The sequence below is a fragment of the Macaca mulatta genome, chromosome 4 (assembly GCF_049350105.2).
Source record: "Macaca mulatta isolate MMU2019108-1 chromosome 4, T2T-MMU8v2.0, whole genome shotgun sequence".
NCBI classification, from domain to species: domain Eukaryota; kingdom Metazoa; phylum Chordata; class Mammalia; order Primates; family Cercopithecidae; genus Macaca; species Macaca mulatta.
Window position 1 is genome coordinate 154,319,514 of NC_133409.1, and position 21,067 is coordinate 154,340,580.

The window sequence follows — 21,067 nt, forward strand, 5'->3', positions numbered from 1 at the left end:
AGGTGCTATGCTAGGGTGTTTATACTTGGACATTTTCAGACAGCATTTTTCTGTATGTTTTGTGCATTTAGTTTTGCTCTGTATATAGTGTATAGAATGAACAAATGAGCCCTAATTTTGCAATATCTAGTCCATAGATGTTAAAGAGGTTGCCAGTGTCTAAGTACTTAGTAAAATTAGCACATTTTGTACACTCTGTGTTGAAATTCATAGGAAACCTTGTCTTCTGTAAATGACTTTTGGATAGAAATTTGTCCAACATCCATAAGCATGGCATGTGCCTGTACTGGTCCATTGGATTGAAGGCCGAGAGAAAGAAGTGAGGGGGGAATGGTTCAAAGGCAAAGCTGTCATATTTATAAGTTACCACAGATTATAACCATTGTTATGTGTATAATTTTATTGAACAGTACTCTGTACATAGTGGACAAATTTTATGAAATATCTAGTCTTTCTAGATATTTAGAAGTGCTTGATATATTTAAAAGTAGAAGTACTAGAATAACACTTTTTGTAAATAGCTTTTAAAAACTAATGGGAAATACTATTTGGAACTGGAATTGTTGAACCACCTTTGTAAACAGTGTACACTCTCTGTATTTGTTCTTTTGATTGAGGGAGGTGAAATTGCAAAAACTGTTTTGCTAGTGTTTACTAGAAATTTTCACTTAATCCATTGCCTGTGTGTTACATGAATTTCATTTAACTTTATTATACTGTATATATCTTGTATATACTGAACAAAGGAGTCCTAATTTTATATCTAGTCTAGTCTCTAGATATTAAAGAGGTTGTCAATGTATGACTGAAGTAGAGTTACTAACTCTACTATGTAGACTTTGTTAAAATTCATAGAAAGGCTGTCTTTGGAAAGGACTTTTGGAAGTGAAATGATAACATCAGCTTGAAGTGACATGTGCCTATATCCACCAGGTTGGTGGTGGAGAGGCTAGACCAGAATATTCCTATTTAGAAGACACTTTCAGATATAACCTTTGTTACATGTGGGCAGTTTATTCAACACTGCTATGTATATGGTGGACTGACTGAAGTCCTTATTTGAAACACCTAGTCTTTCTAGATGTTTAGAAGTGCACAATGTTAAAAGTAGAGGTAGTAAATAACACATTTTGTAGATACCCTTTTAATTCATATGAAATATTGTCTTTTGGAAATTGATCAAACCACTTCCCTGAGCAGTACATATTTATTATATTTGTGCTGGTTTGGGAAGGAAGAAGGAGCAGAAAGTGCAAAGGGTAATTGAGACACCAGTGTGTTTATGGTGAGGCACACTTGATCATTGTCCCTTGTATCTGCATTTTCTTTTATTGTGCTGTGTATGTAGTGTATGTAAGTGGACAAACGAGTCCTAATTTACAACATTAAAGGGATTGCAAGTGCATGACAAAAATAGAGTTAGTAAACTAATACGTTAAGTACACTTTGTGTTAAAATTCATAGGGAAGACTGTTCTTAAAAACACAAAAGTGAAATTGCTAAAATCCTCTGCAAGTATTATGGATGCTTATACCTGTCCACAGGGTTGATTTAGAGATCGAAAGGGGAAGGGTTCTAGGCCAGAATATTCCTATTCAGAAGACACCTTCAAATTATAGTTCATGTTATACATATGCATGATTTATTCAATACTACTGTGTATATAGTGGAAAACTTACATCCTATTTGAAACATCTAGTCTTTCTAAAACATCTAGATGTTTAAAAGTGTACAACATAGGTTAAAAGTAGAGGGATAAAGTAACACCCTTTAAGCACTTTTTTTGTTGTTTCCTGGGAGTGGTTGCATTTTTGAGTGGAATTGTTAAACTAGATGTTTTGACAGTATGCTGATTGTTCATTGGGTCGCAGTGGATTGAGGGAAGAAGTATGCAGGCGAAGGATTCTGCACCCATGCCCATGAGTTAGATTGATTCCATGGTCTAACCGTTGTTCTACATGTGCATTTTAGTTAATATTGTTGTGTATTAAAGGATAAGTCCTAATGCTCAAGATACTTTAAAAATAGACATAGTAAAGCAATCTCTTTGTGGTTTTTTTTTTAACTTTTTTTTAGGTTTGGGGGTACATGTGAAGATTTGTTACACAGGTAAACATTTGTCACAGGAGTTTGTTATGTTATTTCATCACCCAGGTATTCAGCCCAGTACCCAATAGTTATCGTTTCTGCTCCTCTCCCTCCTCCCAACCTCCACCCTCAAGTAAACTCCAGTGTCTGTTGTTTCCTTTTTTGCGTTCATAAGTTCTTATCATTTAGCTCCCACTTATAAGGGAGAACATGTCGTATTTGGTTTTCTGTTCCTGCATTAGTTTGCTAAAGATAACAGCTTCTAGCTCCATCCATGCTCCTGCAAAAGATATGATTTTGTTCTTTTTTATGGCTGCATAGCATTCCATGGCATATATGTACCACATTTTCTTTATCCAATCTGTCACTGATGGGCATTTAGGTTGATTCCATGTCTTTGCTATTGTGAATAGTACTGTAATGAACACAGGCATGCTTGTGTGAGATGGTATCTTATCGTGGTTTTGATTTGCATTTCTTTAATAATCAGTGATATTGATCTCTTTTTCATGAGTTTGTTGACCACATATGTGTCTTTTGAGAAATGCCTGTTCATGTCCTTTGCCCACTTTTTAATGGGATTTTTTGTTTTTCTCTTGTAAATTTAAGTTCCTTATAGATGCTATATATTGGACCTTTGTCAGATGCATAGTTTGCACAAATGTCCTCACATTCTGTAGGTTGCCTGGTTGCTCTGGTGATAATTTATTTTGCCATGCAAAAGGTCTTAAGTTTAATTAGATCCCATTTGTCAACTTTTGCTTCTGTTGCGATTGCTTTTGGTGTCTTTGTCATGACATCTTTGCCTATTCCTATGTCCAGAATGATATTGCCTAGGTTGTCTTCCAGGGTTTTTATAGTTTTGGGTTTTACATTTAAGTTTTTAATCAATCTTGAGTTGATTTTTGAATATGGTGTAAGGAAGGGGTCCAGTTTCAATCTTCTGCATGTAGCTAGCCAGTTCTTCCAGCACTAGTTATTGAATAGGGAGTGTTTTTACCATTGCTCGTTTTTTTCAGCTTTGTCAAAGATCAGATGGTCATAGATATGCAAGCTTATCTCTGGGCTCCCTATTCTGTTCCATTGGTCTATGTGCCTGTTCTTGTATCAGTACCAAGCTGTTTTGGTTACTGTAGCCTTGTAGTATAGTTTGAAGTTGGGTAGCATGATGCCTCTAGCTTTGTTCTTTTTGCTTAGGATTGTCTTGGCTATATGGGTTCTTTTTTGGTTCCATATGAATTTTAAAGTAGTTTTTTTCTAGTTCTGTGAAGAATGTCATTGGTAGTTTGATAAAAATAGCACTGAATCTATAAATTGCTTTGGGCAGCATAGCCATTTTAATGATATTTGTTCTTCCTATACATGAGCATGGGATGTTTTTCCATTTGTTTGTGTCATCTCTAATTTCTTTGAGCAGTGTTTTGTAATTTCATTGTAAAGATCCCTCACCTCCCTGGTTAGCTGTATTCCTAGGTATTTTATTCTTTTCTGTGGCAGTGGTGAATGGGATTGCCTTTCTGATTTGACTCTCAGTTTGGCTGTTATCGGTGTACAGGAATACTAGTGATTTTTGTAAATTGATTTTGTGTCCTGCAACTTTGCTGGAGTTTTTTATCAGCTGAAGGAGCTTTTGGGCCAAGACTATGGGGCTTTCTAGATACAGAATCATGTCGTCGGCAAACAGAGATAATTTGACTTCCTCTCTTCCTATTTGGAAGTGCTTTATTTCCTTCTCTTGCCCAATTACTTTGGCTAGGACTTCAAACAATCCCTTTGTAAATGTTCTTTCGTTTGTTTTTATGAAATCCTGTCTCCTGGGAGTAACCTTTGCTAATCCACCTCTTAATTAATTAATCTATGTTAGACATGATCCTATACTTAGTCACTAGGATGATGGAAGAGGGAAAAGAGTACAGGTGAAGGGAAGAGCTTTTTGCCAATATCTCCATATCTAGAAGATGGTTTTAGGTGATAATCATAGGTATATAAGAGCATTTTTCGTAAAGTACCTGTGTTTTTGTTGACAAAATTCATTACTTTACAACATCTAAGCTTTATGAATACCTCAAGGTAACAATGTATGATAAAAAGTAGAGCTAGTAAATTAGCTACTTTGTAAATATCTTTTTGTTATAATTGATGGAAAAGATGCATCTTGGACATGGAATTGTTAAACCACCTTTGAGCAGTATATGTCAGGACTTACTTGTTCATCAGGCTGGCAGCAGAGGGGCAGAAGGAAGTAAAAAGGCAGAGATGAAGGCAGATGTGTTCGTATTTACATTTTGACTATAGCCATTGATGTGTGTGTGTCTCTTTTGGCCATACTATAGGAATACATTAAGTAATCCAAAGCAAACATACCTTCTAATATTTTAATGGTACAGATCTGCTAATGAATTCTCTTAGAAACATTATACTTGGTATATTCTGTTGCTTTATGTTTCATTTTAAATTGAGCATTAAGGTAATACAGTATTTAATCAGAACTCTGCCCATACTTTTATCTAGAGGTGTGTTGCCATTTTTGTCTTCTATGAAATTTTTGTCTCAAGAAAGGCAGAATTACATTTTTTTCTAACAGGTTGAGTCGGTGTTGTGTATTCTTGGTTATCAAAATACTCACATAGCTTTGGGATTTAAAATTGGCAAATATTCATGATGTGTGGAAAAGTGTGATACATACTGTATAATCTCAATCCCATAAAACTGAATGTTTTGTCTATGTACACACTGGACCTAGAAGGTCATGTCAAACTGTAAACTGCTTGTGATTGTGGATGACTTTGTTTTTTCTTCTTGTGTGTTTCAGCTTCCTATAATGCACATATTAACTTTTCTAAAATAAAGTTTATTTTAAAAAACAAAGTTAATAAAATCATGACCAGTTTTAGCAGAACTGATTTTAATATTAGAAAGTATGGAATTATAGTCTTTAATAAACATTAAATGAATACATGCTATATGCCAGTTACTATAACAGATGTGGAGAGCCTATAGGGATCAAAAGATAATTCCTGCTCACAGATCTTTCAGAAAGTATCATTAGATGATTCAACAGACAATTTCATCTAACTTAGTTGAAAGAAATTTTTTTAATTCCATAGTACAGACTAGGTAATCAGTATGTAATTATATCCGTAGATTACAAAATCTGGAGATTATATTCTGAGAATCTGCTTTCTCCAACACAATAAAAGCCATATATTACAAGCCCACAGCTAACATCATAGTTATAAAAAGTTGAAAGCTTTCCCTCTAAGATCCAGAACACAACAAAGATGCCTGCTCTCACCACTTCTGTTCAACATAGTATTGAATGTCCTAGCCAGAGCAGTTAGGCAAGAAAAAGAAAAAAATGTATACAAATTGGAAATGAAGAAGTGAAATTGTCTCTTCTGATGACATGATCCTTTATTTGGAAAACCCTAAGAACTCCAACAACAACAAAAAAAAAAAACTGTTCAAATAAATTCAGTAAAGTTACAGGTTACAAAATCAATATACAAACATCAGCAGTGTTTCTATGCAATAACAATCATCTGAAAAAGAAATTAAGTAAGCAATCCCATTTACAATTTAAAAAATAAATAAATTAAAGTAACTAGGTGCAAATTTAACCAAGGAAGTGAAAGATTTGTACACCTGAAAACTATAAAACACTGATATTTAAAATTAGAAAAGACACAAAAATGGAAAAATACCTCATTTTCATGGACTGGGAAAATTAATATTTTTGAAATACCTATACTACCCCAAATAAAGATTCAATGCAATCTCTATCCAAGTACCAATGTCATTCTTTAGAGAAATAGAAAAAACGATTCTAAAATTTGTGTGGATCCACAAAAATCCATAGCCAAAGTAACCTTGAACCAAAAAAAAAAAAAAAAAACTGGAGGCATCATAATACCTGACTTCAAAATCTACTGTGAACCTATAGTAATCAAAACAGCAGGATACTGGCATAAAAACAGACACAAAAACCAATGGAACAAAATAGCCTAAAAATCAATCCATACATTTATAATCAATTGATATTCAACAAAGGTGCCAAGAGCACACAATGGGGACAGGGCAGTCCCTTCAATAAATGGTGTTGAAAAACTGAATATCCACATGTAGAAGAACAAAATTACATGCATACCTCAAACCATATACAAAAATCAACTCAAAATGCATTAAAGACTTTAACATAAGACTACAAAACTACTAAAAGAACTCATAGAAATGCTCCATGACATTGATCTGGTCAATGATTTTTTGGATATGACCCCAAAAGCACAGTCAACAAAAAACAAATATAAATAAATGAGATTATTATTACTATAATCTTTTTTTTTTTTTTTGAGACGGAGTCTCGCTCTGTCCCCCAGGCTGGAGTGCAGTGGCGCAATCTCGGCTCACTGCAAGCTCCGCCTCCCGGGTTCACGCCATTCTCCTGCCTCAGCCTCCCGAGTAGCTGGGACTACAGGCACTCACCCATACGCCCGGCTAATTTTTTGTATTCTTTAGGAGAGACGGGGTTTCACTCTGTTAACCAGGATGGTCTCGATCTCCTGACCTCGTAATCCGCCCACCTCGGCCTCCCAAAGTGCTGGGATTACAGGCGTGAGCCATGGCACCCGGCCAATAAGTGAGATTATATCAAATTAAAGAGCTTCTGCACAGTCAGGGAAACAAACAAAATAATGAAAAGACAACCTATGGAGTGGGAGAAAATATTTGCAAATGATGTATCTAATAAGGGGCTAATATCTAAAATATATATAAGAAACGCAAACAAAAAAACATAATTCTATTTAAAAATGGAACTGGCTGTAGTGGCTCCCACCTGTCATCTCAGCACTTTGGGAGGCCGAGGTGGGTGGATCACTTGAGGTCAGGAGTTCGAGACCAGCCTGGCCAACATGGTGAAACCCTGTCTCTACTAAAAATACAAAAATTAGCCAGGTGTGGTGGTACGTGCCTCTAGTTCCAGCAACTCAGGAGGCTGAGGCACAAGAATCACTTGAACCTAGGAGGCAGAGGCTGCAGTGAGCTGAGATTGTGTCACTACACTTCAGCCTGGGAGACAGAGTGAGACTCCATCTCAAAAATAAAAATAAAAAATAAAATAGTTTAAAAATTGTTTAAATGAAAATAAAAATGGGCAAAATACCCAAATACACATTTCTCAAAAGAAGACCTACAAATAGCCAACAGGTATATGAAAAAATGCTCAACATCACTAATCAATGGGGAAATATAAATTAAATGCACAATGAGATATCACTTCATACTCGTAGAATGGCTACTATCATAAAAAGCAAAGATAACAACTCGGTGAGAATGTGGGGGGAAAAAGGAACTCTTGCGCACTGTTAGTGGGAATGGACATTAATACAGCCACTGTAGAAAACAGTGTGGAGGTTACTCCAAAACTTAAAAATAGAACTACCATATGATCCAGCCATCCCACCACTGGATATATATCCAAGGAATTGAAATCAGTATGCTAAAGAGATGTCTGCACTCCCATGTTTATGGCAACATTATTCACAATAGCAAAGATATGGAATCAAACTAAGTGTTCATCAAGGAATGAATATATCAAGAAAATGTGGTGTACTATTCACTCGTAACAAAAAAAGGAAACCCTGTCATTTGCAACAACATGGATGAACCTAGAAGCTATGATGTTAAGTGAAATGAGCCAGTTACAGAAAGGCAACTACTACATGATCTCATTTAAATGAGGATCTGAAAAAGTTAAACTCATAGAAGCAGAGAGTGGAATGGTAATTACCAGAAGCTGCGGGTGGTGGTAAGTTTCCAGACCATAAATTGAGGGATAAGCTCCAGAGTGTTCATACTATTTTTAATTTGCTGAAAATAGAACGATGATAATATGGTTCATAAACCTAGAATTATGATTATCCCATAAATTTTTAAAGCCAAATATTTTCTGTCCTATAGAAACAACACCTACATAACTTAATTTATCCAATTTTATTGATATCTTACCAATTGAATAAACCAAATTTCAAGTAAATGTGTTCATTTTTATAGATATAGTTTACACCATAAATTCATTTTTCAATGTAAATTTAATATAGTATATCATTAATCTCCAAATTTTAAAATTTAAAAACTTAAAAACAAAAAGAAAAAATGAAACCTAATGTCTTTTGGGTTTTTTTGTTTTTTTTTTTTTTTTGAGACAGAGTTTTGCTCTTGTTGCACAGGCTGGAGTGCAATGGCGCAATCTCGGCTCACCGCAACCTCCGTCTCCTGGGTTCAAGTGATTCTCCTGCCTCAGCCTCCTGAGTAGCTGGGATTACAGGCATGTGCCACCATACCCAGCTAATTTTTTGTATTTTTAGTAGAGACAGGGTTTCTCCACGTTGGTCAGGCTGGTCTTGAACTCCCAACCTCAGGTGATCCACCTGCCTTGGCCTCTCAAAGTGCTGGGATTACAGGTGTGAGCCACCGCGCCTGGCCAAAACCTAATGTCTTAAGAGAACTTTTCATAAAATTATTATTTGGATATGCCTCTGACCACAGTCATAGCTTTGCTTAATCACCTCTGTGGGGCATCAGTCTCCAAGGTCTAAACCATATAAACATAGGTAGCCTTTAGAGCTGTAAATAAATACATCCCTGCTACATGTTAATGATTCTTGGAATATACATTGACCAACATAGTGCTCTCCTTGTTTAATTAGGCAAAAATCTAGCTATAAATATGAATAACAAGAGTATGCATTAAAAAGACGTCAAATAGCCAACCAAAAATATATTTAACCAAACCTAATTCATTATTAGGGACTTTCACCAGTCCCACGTCTAGTTTACTTCCAATATCCACATTAAATAGAGCCTTCTATTAGATTTTACTTCAGCTGTTGCATTTAAGTGTGAATGGCACTATAGTGTCAGTATGACCAGTGGTTAATCCAATTTTTCGGGGCATTAGTAACTCACCCAACAAGAATTTTTTTTCTAATTTATTAATTAAATGAAGGAACATCATAATGGGAACATGGGTATGTTTGGACTACGGGAGAACATCACAGCTGTGAACTCTTCCTTCATGAAAATATATTATAATCTTTTCGGCTTCTGGTAAGTATTCTGTGCTATCTCTAACAGACGATAACTCCAGGTAGAAAACAGATCCTAGATAGCATAAGACTCAGCCTAATGTGAAAGCAAAAATGTGAAAGGTATGTGAGATATAAATAATACTAACATTTTGAGGATTAAATATAAATTTAATCCTCAGGAGTGAGGATTAAACTTCAACAACAGCAGTTCATGGATTTTGAAGTTACTAAATGCTCTCTAAGCACCAAGCATCATGCTAAATATTTAGCATAACATGTAATCCTCTTCATAGCCATCCTATAAGCAGGTGCTATTAGAATAGCTATTTTACAGATAAGGAATCAGAGGCTAAAGAAGTTAATTAGCCTGCTCAAGTTCACACAGTGAGGAAATGGCTGAGATCAATTGCAACAAAAATCACAGGCGGTCTGAACCAGTCTAGGGTCTTACCTATTTTTATTTCGCCCTTTCATCTTGAATTTTGTTTGACAAATGTAGAACAATACATTGGACTTTGGGGACTCGGGGAAAAGGGTGGGGGTTGGTGAGGGATAAAACACTACACATTGGGTACAGTGTACACTGCTCAAATGATGGATGCACCAAAATCTCAGAAATCACCACTAAAGAACTTATTCATGTAACCAAACACCACCTGTCCCCCCAAAAGCCTATTGAAATAAAAAAATTAAAAATTCAAATAAAAAACAAAACTAAAATGGTCAGAACACTAAATGCTTTCCTTTTTTTTATTTTGAGTCTCACTATGTTGCCCAGGCTGATCTCAAACTCCTGGCCTCAAGCAATTCTTTCAAGTAGCTGGTATTACAGGTGAGAGCCACCATGCCCAGGTAGAAAACTAAAAGTTTTCGTAACTCTGTTGGCAACAAAACCTGACCTGAACTGATGTAGGACTATTTCTATCTACTCTTTACTTTCAGTTTTATTAAACAAGAGAAACCGTATGTTAAAAGAATAGAGTTCCTTTTAAGAAAAAATAATATGAGCTATTTTTCATTTGTCAGAAATGGCAGATTTTTTTAAAGAGGACACTCACTGTTATCACTAATTTATAAAACCATGGAGTTTCTTTCAAGTTGAAGATTCAAGAGCAATTAGAACATGTGTGTTTTAAAATATGGTAGTCACTAGATGTAGCATCACAAGAAAAACTATCAAAGAATAATAAAACTTTAAACTATTTTCTTTTTTCTTTTCTTTTTAACTTAAGTGGATGTGTATTTTAAACTATTTTTATCTAAGATATTAAGTTAACATTTAAAGTGGCCAAATGAAAAGATAGGTCACATTTTATGTTCTTGTGAGTCAACTGAAATACTGAAGAGGAAAAAAAGAGAAAAAAAAAAAAAAGTTTGTTTCCTTGCTATTCTTTGTACCTTGCTGGCTAGAAATGTTCCATGGAATGTGTGAGAGTTCTGGTTCCAAAATGGCTGCATAGAAGGAAGCTGGCTTTACTTTTCCTCCACGGAAAACCTAAAACAAATACACGGTGCTGAGATTATCACCAGCAATATCCCAGAACTCAAATATGAGGATGGGACTGTGCCTGTGGCCATAGAGAAGTAAAAAACTTCAAGCAGGCACTATAAGACTCAGACCTCCAAATCTGTGACATCCTTCTCCCAAATCTGCCTAGCACCAAGCATGTGGAAACTTACCCCACCTCACCCCCAGTTTCTACACTGGAAAAAGTGAGATTGAAGTGGATAACTAGTTTCCCCACCATCTTGGGCTCCCTGGCAAGAGATCTGTCCCTACTTCAACCCACAGGTTGAGGTACCTAAGTATCTAAAGGGAGAAATATTCCCAAAGACAACCAGAGAAGAAGTGGGGAGGTGGGACTTCCTTCCCCAGCCCTAGAAACACTCTTCTTTAACTCAGCCAAAGGAGACACCAAATCAGCAAAGTTGGTCAGCAGCACCACACCATAGGAGATATGTTCCCCAGGTTCCCTGAACACAGAATTCTAGCCAGCCTTCCCATCCTATTGGGATATCCCCAGTAAGACCTTCTCCATTTGGGTCCGGCAGTGCTCCAGTCATTTACTAGGGCCAACAAACACCTGGACGTCAGGCTCCATGTGATGTCAAAAAGAAGGCAAGACCAAGAGGGAAAAAAAAGCAGATGCTGTCATGCTTTCTGTACAGCCTGCAGAACCATGAGCTAATTAAACCTCTTTTCTTTATAAATTACCCAGTCTCATGTATTTATGTATTAGAATGGACTAATATACATGACTTCACCAAACAGACAAAGCAAGGAACCAGTGACTTACCCTAACAAGACAGTGATATGTGAGCTCTGTCACCAAGAATTCAAAATAGCAGTTTTAAAGAAACTCAGTGAACTCCAGGATAACACACAAAAGCAATTTAAAAATTTATCAGAGAAATTGAACAAAGAGATTAAAATAATTTTTAAAAATCAAACAGAAATCTTGGAACTGAGAAATATACTTGTCAAACTGAAAAATTTATTAAGAGACTCTCAACAGCAGAATGGATCAAACAGTGGAAAGAATTAGTAAACTCAAAGACAGGCTATTTGAAAATACAGTCAGAGGAGAAAAAGGGGAAAAGAATACAAAGGAATGAAGATAACCTAAATAATATAGAAAAGTACCTCAAAAAGACAAATCTAAGAATGATCGGTTCTCAAGAGGGAATCAGCCAGAGCAAAAGTTAGAAAGCTTATCCAAAGAAATAGTAACTCAAAACTTTCCAAACTTAAGAAATATATAGGTATCTAGGTACAAGAAGATCAGAGAACATGAAACAGATTCAACCCAAATAAAACCACCCCAAGACATACAATAATCAAATTCTCAAAGGTCAAGGACAAAGAGAGGATTACAAAAGTTGGCTGGGTGCCATGGCTCATGCCTGTAATCCCAGCACTTTGGGAGGCCAAGGCAGGTGGATTACCTGAGGTCAGGAGTTTGAGATCAGCCTGGCCAACATGGTGAAACCCTGTCTCCAATAAAAATACAATAAGTAGTAGGGCATGGTAGGGGGTGCCTGTAATCCCAGCTACTCGGGAGGCTGAGGCAGGAGAATCACTTGAACCCGGGAGGCAGAGGTTGCAGTGAGCTGAGATAGCACCACTGCACTCCAGCCTGGGCAACAAGAGTGAAAGTCAGTCTCAAAAAAATAAAATAAAAAATAAAAGCAGCAAGAGAAAAGAAGTAAATAACATACAAAGAGCTCCAATTATTCTGGCAACAGACTCCTCAATGTAAACTATACAGGCCAGGTAGATGTGGGATGACATTTTCAAAGTGCTAATAGAAAAAAGAAAGAAAACTGCCATTCAAGAATAATGTACCAGAAAAGTTATTCTTCAAATATGAAGGAGACATAAAGCATTTCCCTGACAAACAAAAGCTGAGAATTCACTACCACCAAGCCCATCTTAAAATAAATGGCAAATGAAGTCCTTCAATCTAAGAGAAAAAAATGCTAATATGCGTAAAGAAAACATTTGAAGGAAAAATAAACACTGGTAAAATTAAGTACAAGACATACCCAGAATATTCTAATACTCTAATTGTGGTGTGCAATCCATTTATAACTCTAGTATGAAATCTAAAAGATAAACCTATCAAAAACAATAATAGCTACAGTGACCTGCTAAGAGATAGACAATATAAAAATATGTAAGCTGAGACAACAAAAAGTCAAAGTGTGGGGGCATAGAGTTAAAGGGCAGGGATTTGTAGGGGGTTTTAAAGATTTTTGTTTGTTTGTTTCTAGTCTTTTCTTTGTGATCAAAGATAAGTTGTCATCTTTGTAAAATATCAGCTGGGCGCCATGGCTCATGCCTGTAATCCTAGCACTTTGGGAGGCCAAGACTAGCTAATCACTTGAGCTCAGAAGTTCAAAACCAGTCTGGGCAACATGGCAAAACCCCATCTCTACAAAAAATACAAAACTTAGCTGGCTATGGTGGCACGTGTCTGTGGTATCAGCTACTCAGGAGGCTGAGGTAGGAGGACTGCTTGAGTTCATAAGGTAGAGGCTGCAGTAAGCTGAGATCTCGCCACTGCACTCCAGCCTGGGTGTCAGAGACCCTGTCTCAGATTAATAAGTAAATAAATAATAAAATAAAATAGCTATAAGATGTGTTTTGTAAGCCTCATGGTAACCCCAATGCAAAAATCTATAATAAATACAGTAAAAATAAAAGGCAATGAATTGAAGCATTCTACCAGAGAAAATCACTTAACCACAAAAGAATACACTAGAAGAAGAAAGGAAGAGAAGCGTTTCAAAACAACCAGAAAACAAGCAACAAAATGGCAGTTATAAGTCCTTACTTATCAATAACACCAAATATAAATGGACTAAATTCTCCAATTAAAAGATGTAGAGTAGTTAAATGGGTAAAGAGACGAGATCCAACTATGTGGTGCTACAAGAAACCCACCTTGCCTAGGCTGAAAGTGAATTTATGGAAAAAGATATTCCATGCAAATGGAAATCAAAAAGAATGGGATTAGGTATATTTATATCAGATAAAATAGACTACAAGTCAAGGAATATAAAAAGTGACAAAAGGTCACTATGTAATGATAAAGGGGTCAATTCATCAAGAGGATATTAAAAATTATAAATATCTGTGCACCCAACACCAGAGCATCCAAATATGTAAGACGAACAATAAATGTCAAGGGAGAGATAGGCTCCAATATAATAATAGTAGGGACTTCAACACCTCTCTTTCAGTAATGGACAGATTATCCAGACAGAAAATCAACAAAGAAATATTGGAATTAAGCTATGCAGTAGACCAAGTAGGCCTGACATTTACAGAACATTTCACTCAGCTGCACATTCTTTTCACTTGCACATGGCACATTCTCCAGAATAGACCATATCTTAAGCCACAAAAGAAGTTTCAGCAAATTCAAAAAAGTAAAAATTATATAAAGTATCTTTTCTGACCACAGTGGAATGAAACCAGAAATCAATAACAAGAGGAACCTTGGAAACTATACAAACACGTGGAAATTAAACACATGCTACTAAACAACCAATGGGTCAATGAATAAACTAACAAGAAAGTTTAAAAATTTTGGCCGGGTACGGTGGCTCACGCCTGTAATCCCAGCTCTTTGGGAGGCCGAGGCAGGCGGATCACGAGGTCAGGAGACCGAGACCATCCTGGCTAACACGGTGAAATCCCGACTCTACTAAAAACACAAAAAATTAGCCGGGCTTGGTGGTGCGCGCCTGTAGTCCCAGCTGAGGCAGGAGAATGGCATGAACCCGGGAAGCGGAGCTTGCAGTGAGCTGAGATCAGGCCACTGCACTCCAGCCTGGGCGACAGAGCGAGACTCCGTCTCAAAAAAAAAAAAAAATTCATGAAACAAATGAAAATAGAAATGCAACATACCGGCCAGGCGCGGTGGCTCACGAATGTAATCCCAGCACTTTGGGAGGCTGAGGCCGGCGAATCACGAGGTCAGGAGATGGAGACCATCCTGGCTAACATGGTGAAACCCCGTCTCTACTAAAAATACAAAACAAAATTAGCCGGGCATAGTGGCGGGCGCCTGTAATCCCAGTTACTCGAGAGGCTGAGGCAGGAAAATGGCGTGAACCCGGGAGGCGGAGCTTGCAGTGGGCCGAGATCGCGCCACTGGACTCCAGCCTGGGCGACAGAGCGAGACTCCGTCTCAAGGAAAGAAAAAAAAGAAAAGAAAAAGAAAAAAAGAAATACAACATGCCAAAGCCTACAGAATTTGTCTAACAATAATTTTATAGCAATAAACTCCTACATCAAAAAAGGGAAAGGACTTCAAATAATCAACCTAAGAATGCATCTCAAGGAACTCAAAAAGCAAGGATAAACCAAACTCAAAGTTAGTTGAAGGGAAGAAATAATAAATATCAGAGCAGAAATAAATGAAATTGAAACTAAAAAATAAATACATCTGATCAATGAAATGAAAAGTTGACTTTTTGAAAAGATAAACAAAACTAACAAATCTTTTCCTAGACTAAAAAAGAGAAACAACCCAAATAAATAAAATCAGGGGAAAAAAAGAGATATAACTGAGACCACAAAAATACAAAGAATCATTAGAGACTGTTAGGAACAACTATACACCAACAAATTGGAAAACATAGAAGAAATGGATAAATTATTAAACATATACAACCTACTAAGATTGAACCATGAATAAATAGAAAGCCTCAGCAAACCAATAATGAGTAATGAAATTGAAGCCTTAATAAAAAGTCACTCATCAAAGAAAAGCACAGGACATTAAGGCCTCACTGCTGAATTCTAGCAAATATTTAGAGAACTAATACCATTCTACTCAAACTCTTTTAAAAAAAAATTGAAGAGGAGGATATACCCCTAAACTCATTCTACAAGGCCAGCATTACCCTGATGCCAAAACCAGACAAGGATACAGCAAACAAAGAAAACTGCAGGCCAAAACCCCTGATGAACATAGATGCAAAACTTCTCAACAAAATAACTAGCAACGCAATTCAACAACCCATTATGAAGATCGCTCATCATGATGAGTGGGATCCATGAATACTGCATGTTCTCACTCCTAGGTGGGAGCTAAAACAGTAGATCTCATGAAGCTAGAGAGTACATTGGTGGTTATCAGAGGCTGGGAAGGGGAAGGAAGAGCGGGGATAAAGAGTGGGTGGTTAAATGGTATAAATATACAATTAGATAGAAGAAAGAAGACCAGAGTTCAATAGATCAGTAGGGTGACTATAGTTAATATAATCTATTAGAAATTTCTGGCTGGGCACCTTGGCTCACGCCTGTAATTCCAGCACTTTGGGAGGCCGAGGTGGGCGGATCACGAGGTCAGGAGTTCAAGACCAGCGTGACCAACATGGTGAAACCCCGCCTCTACTAAAAATACAAAAATTGGCCGGGCGTGGTGGTGTGTGCCTGTAATCCCAGCTACTTGGGAGGCTAAGGCAGGAGAATCTCTTGAACCCAGGAGGCGGAGTTTGCAGTGGGCCGAGATCGGGCGATTGCACTCCAACCTGGGTGACAGTGCTAGACTCCGTCTCAAAATAATAATAATAATAATCTATTAGACATTTCAAAATACCTAAAAGATTGCTTGATCTATAGATATAGATATATTTAGATATATCTAGAGAAGAATAATTCAAATGTTCCCAGCAAAAAGAAAGGATAAACATTTAAGGTTTTTTATATATATATATACACACACACACACAAGTTATCCTTATCTTTGATCTTTATACATTATATGAATGTCAAAATATTACATGTATTATGCACCAATAAAAAATGAGAAATAGAAAAATTTTTAAAAAGTTCCATGAATTCTGAACAGAAATGTGGCCCATTACTTTCTTTATTGTTATTTGTCTATTCATCATTCCCCACTTGCAGTATTAACAAAATGTCAGTGTTTATATTTAGGGATCTCCTTCTGCCCGAATAATCTCTAACTCTCAGATTCAAAAATTGAGTTCTTATCAGCTTGCACACTCAAGAAAGCACCTGAGCCCAAGTCCACTACGGCCATTTTGTCACTGCCACAAGGTGGCGCTATTGAAAAATGGGCCACAGTATTAGCATTGACCGTCCGCATTATAATGAGAACAAACTTCGGATCTCCGCGCAGGCCATAGTAGTCCTTCTAAGTAGGAAGACACACCCCCGACCATGCACCCGCTTTTTCACGGCAGTTGCATCTCAGTAAGTCTTGAGTTCTTTCTGAGTGGCTGCTCTTTGTTTTCACGTCTTACAGTCTGAAAGCACCCATCTCCATCAGAGAGCATGCCGCTCAGTAACTCCGGCCGAATTTGTTCGGGTATGAGGTTTAAGGCCCTGATCGCTGTTCTCTCTTCCTCCTTGGGGATCCGCATCTCTGAAGCATCACACAGTTTTTCTTTCATTGATCCTCAACATAAACAAAAAAGTGTAACTAATGACACCCCTTCCCCAGAAGACGGCGCTCCCGGCCCGCACACGCTCGGTGCCTCCGGCGAGCCTGGACTCCAGGGCCGCTTAGAGCCTCGGCGTTCGTTTCAGTTCTTAACAGTGACCAAGACAACTCCCTTCTCTGCGACAGTGTGGGAAAGGGAGACGAGGATAACCCAAGTTTGGTCTGGAAGAGCTCCCCCTCCGCGTAATTTATGAGGAGCCACCGAGCAAGCAAGTGGGGTATGCCCGGGTCTCCGTTCCCCCAGACGCGGGATTCCAGGCCGGAGGGCACGTTTTAGGCCAGTCGATCCCATTTGCCTCCACTCCTCTCGGAATATCCTGGAGTCTTCCTCTTTCTGGTGTCTCTGGCCTTGTAGTAACTTAGAGGTGTCTCTGATGAGGGTGCAGCCCTGGGTGTGGTCGTGACCACCTCAGGCACCATCCCGACCCTTCCCTGTACGTCTTCCCGCAACCACCTGCGGAAAAGCAAGACGAGATTCCGCGCGGAGGGAAGAAGAGGCGCGCCTTCCGGGGGCGGGAGGCTGGCGGCAAATGCTACAGGGTCGTAACAAAGCAAGCCTAGGGGGACTGAGTGGAATTGCGTCCTCTAGCTTTCCAGAGCTCTCTAAGCTCCGTGAAAGGCCGGAGGCTGAGCCTACTCTGGGACATAATTAGTAAGCCTGACTCGGTGAGATAGCCCTACCAAAAGAAAATGTTCCCTGAAGGAACAGAGCCTTCTCACGCATTCTGAAGACGCAGGAGGCGCAGCCTGAATGTGAGAGACTGAATTAGGACAGAACTGAAGGCCCCTTGAGTCACACTGGTATTGGGAGGGTATAAGGGACTGCAGGAAAAAAGGGGTGTAGGAGAGAAAGAATTCCATCTACAAAAGCGTTACCATGCAGGCAGGGTTTAGCTTTGGGTAATGAATGGCTCAGTTCTGTGGCTGGAAAAATACACAAAGAGGACTACTAGAAAAGTTTGATTATTTGTTTCATCAAAAGGACATTTCTGCCTACTTCCTGGTTATAGTATGAGTTTATGAAATTTGGGATCATAGAAGAAACTAAAAATTCTATTAGAGAACAGATGCAAGTGCTGACAGTTCTTTGTGACACCTCAGAAACTGTTATTCCAAAATCCTATGTGCAGTCAGTTGGATTACAGCCTCCTGAGATTCACCCTCCTGATTCTGGCCCTGAACTAGGTTTGTCCAGAGATTAATAAGTTTGTGATCTTTCTGTCCTTCAGGTTTTGCTTAACTGGAATAACAAGTGAGATGAGGAAATGACTAATGGAGCTCATCTTGAGTGTATTTTAAAAACAAAAACAAAATAAAACAAAAACATTCTTCCAGTGGGCTGGAAGGGGTAGTGGGAAACATTCAACATCTTCTGCCCACACCAGGCCTGCCTCAACTTAATCCTTTCTCAGCTACTCTTCCAATGTACAGCCATCATTAATCTGATTGGTCATGTTCTAGGACATCAACAAGGTCTTGATATCTGGTGGAAAGTTTAAGACTTTGTCTTGCTTTTCCTCTCCTCTGGGCCCACAGAGCATGACACAGCTAAGCTTCGATCTTCTCTGGAGACCCAGCCATGTTGCTTCCTGCCTTTTCTCAACTTATTTCCTCCATGTAGCTGGCCAGCAGTTGATACAAGCCTAAGACTTAGGAGAAAGTTAAAGGCACCACTGGAGGTTAAATCTAGGCTACATGCTCCAACTGAGATCTGAACTTCTGCATGAGATTTGAACTTCTCCATGGGTGATTCTTCGATTATCTGAGCACTCACCTATCTCTTTATAAATTAGTAGTTCCATTTAGTTTAACAAAGTTTTTGAGATCATAGGCTCAGGAATCAGATGACTTGGTTTCAAATCCTACCACCTACCAGCTATGTGACTTTTTCTGTCTCTCGTATTCCTCATCTCTAAGATAGAAATAGTAATTTGTAAGTCATAAATTTGCTGCAAGGATGTGGTACAATGGGCCTTGCAATAAATTCTACAATATCACATAGTATGAGTTAAGGAACGGGAATAAGATTTACTGGGGAAACTTAGAAACCAAGAATCAGGCACAAGACGCATAGAGTTCTCAATCCTCTCATGATCTCATGGAGAGGTGAACCAGGGGCAAGAACAAGCCATTTGACATGCAATAGGTTGGGGCTCTGGTCCTGACCCAATTATTCTATCTGCTCAAGGATAAACTTGAACACCACTTTTCAGTAAGACAACAAGCAGACTACTTGATTGCCAGGCAGTCTGGGCTTAGATGCCAGCAGAGCTGAGGAAGCATCTGAGGAAGACCAGATGCCCAACACCTGGAGACCATGCATCCTGTGGAGAGTTGCAGCCCCCTCCTGTTAGGGAGTGTAAGCAGCTGATCTCATGCGAAGCTAAATTTAGGTGCAACCTCTCTTTCCAAGAGGAGCGGGAAACCCCAGTTCTAGCTAGCTCGTTTCCTGGGCAATCTAGAGTGAGATCCCAGGATCATTTCTGAATAGTTCTGCTTGTTGCCCCATAGAAGATTAAGTAAAATATACACACAATATGTTTAGTAAAGTATTAATAAGTGCTCAATAAATATTAGCTATTATAGTTAGTCCCATTTGGCTATCACTCCTTTTGTTCAACTTCCTTAGGAATATCATATGGGTAGAGTGTCAGAAGTGATTGACAGGGTAATCCAGAAATTTAGTCATTTCTGGATTCTTTAGCAAAAATAATAATCTAAAACCACCTCAAACCAAAACCACCCTAAACTCTTTTAACAGAGACTTGTAATCACACCAACATCTACATTAGCCCACAGCTTTAAAACTCATGTGTATCTTTGTTTCCAAACAGCTTCCTAACTGGTCTTCCCAGTTCCAGTTTCTCTACTATCTAGTTCGGATTTCACGGTTGTCAGTTTCACAATTAATTCACATAATTAAAAGGTTTTGCTAATCATTATGTTGGCAAAGCTGGAGGGAAATAGGCTGCCATTTCTGTGTGATATAAAATAAGGTAGGACCAGTAGATCCCATGCTCATGTGCCCTTTGTAACACATCCTTCACAGTAAAGTGAGTCCCTTGGTCTGAGATGTAAGGCAAAGTTCCATGTCAATACATCAGACATTGTGAGTCCTTGGGTAGTATTAGCACAGGCATTGGAGACAGGGAAGGCAAAACTGTACCTGGAATGCATATAAATCCCTATAAGGATGAGTCTCTGCCCACTTCAAACCCACCCCATTAATAAAAAGGGTTCGAAGTGATCAATCTGCCACCAAATCGCTGCTTAATCTTCTCAAGAGATCATACCATGTTGAGTGTTCAATGTCAGTGCTAACTGTCCTTTCCGGTCTGAGAAAATGAAAAGAATCCCAATCCTTAGAGAACATGAAAAGAAAATATATGTGTTAGGCAGGGAGTGGTGGCTCAGGCCTATAATCCCAGCACTTTTGGGAGGCCAAGGCAGGTGGATCAACTGAGGTCAGGAGTTCAAGACCAGCCTGGCCAACATGGCAAAACCCCATCCCTACCAAAAATACAAAAAAAATAATAATAACTGAGCGTGGTGGCATGTGCCTGTGGTCCCAGCTATTCGGGAGACTGAGGCAGGAGAATCGCTTGAACCCGGGAGGCAGAGGTTGCAGTGAGCTGAGATGACACCACTGCACTGCACTTCAACGTGGGCAACAGAAAAGAGAATATATGTGCTATGTGGGGATGTGTAGTGGTGTCCTAGGGCTGCTGTAACCAGGTACCACAAGATTTTAGGTGGCCTAAAATCAGAAATCTATTTTCTCGCAAGTCTGGAGGCTAGAAGTTCAAGACCGAGGTGTTGGTGAGTTGGTTCCTCTGAGGACTGTGTAAAAGAATCTGATCCAAGCCTCTCTCCCAGCTCCTGGTGGTTTGCTGGCAATTGTTGAAA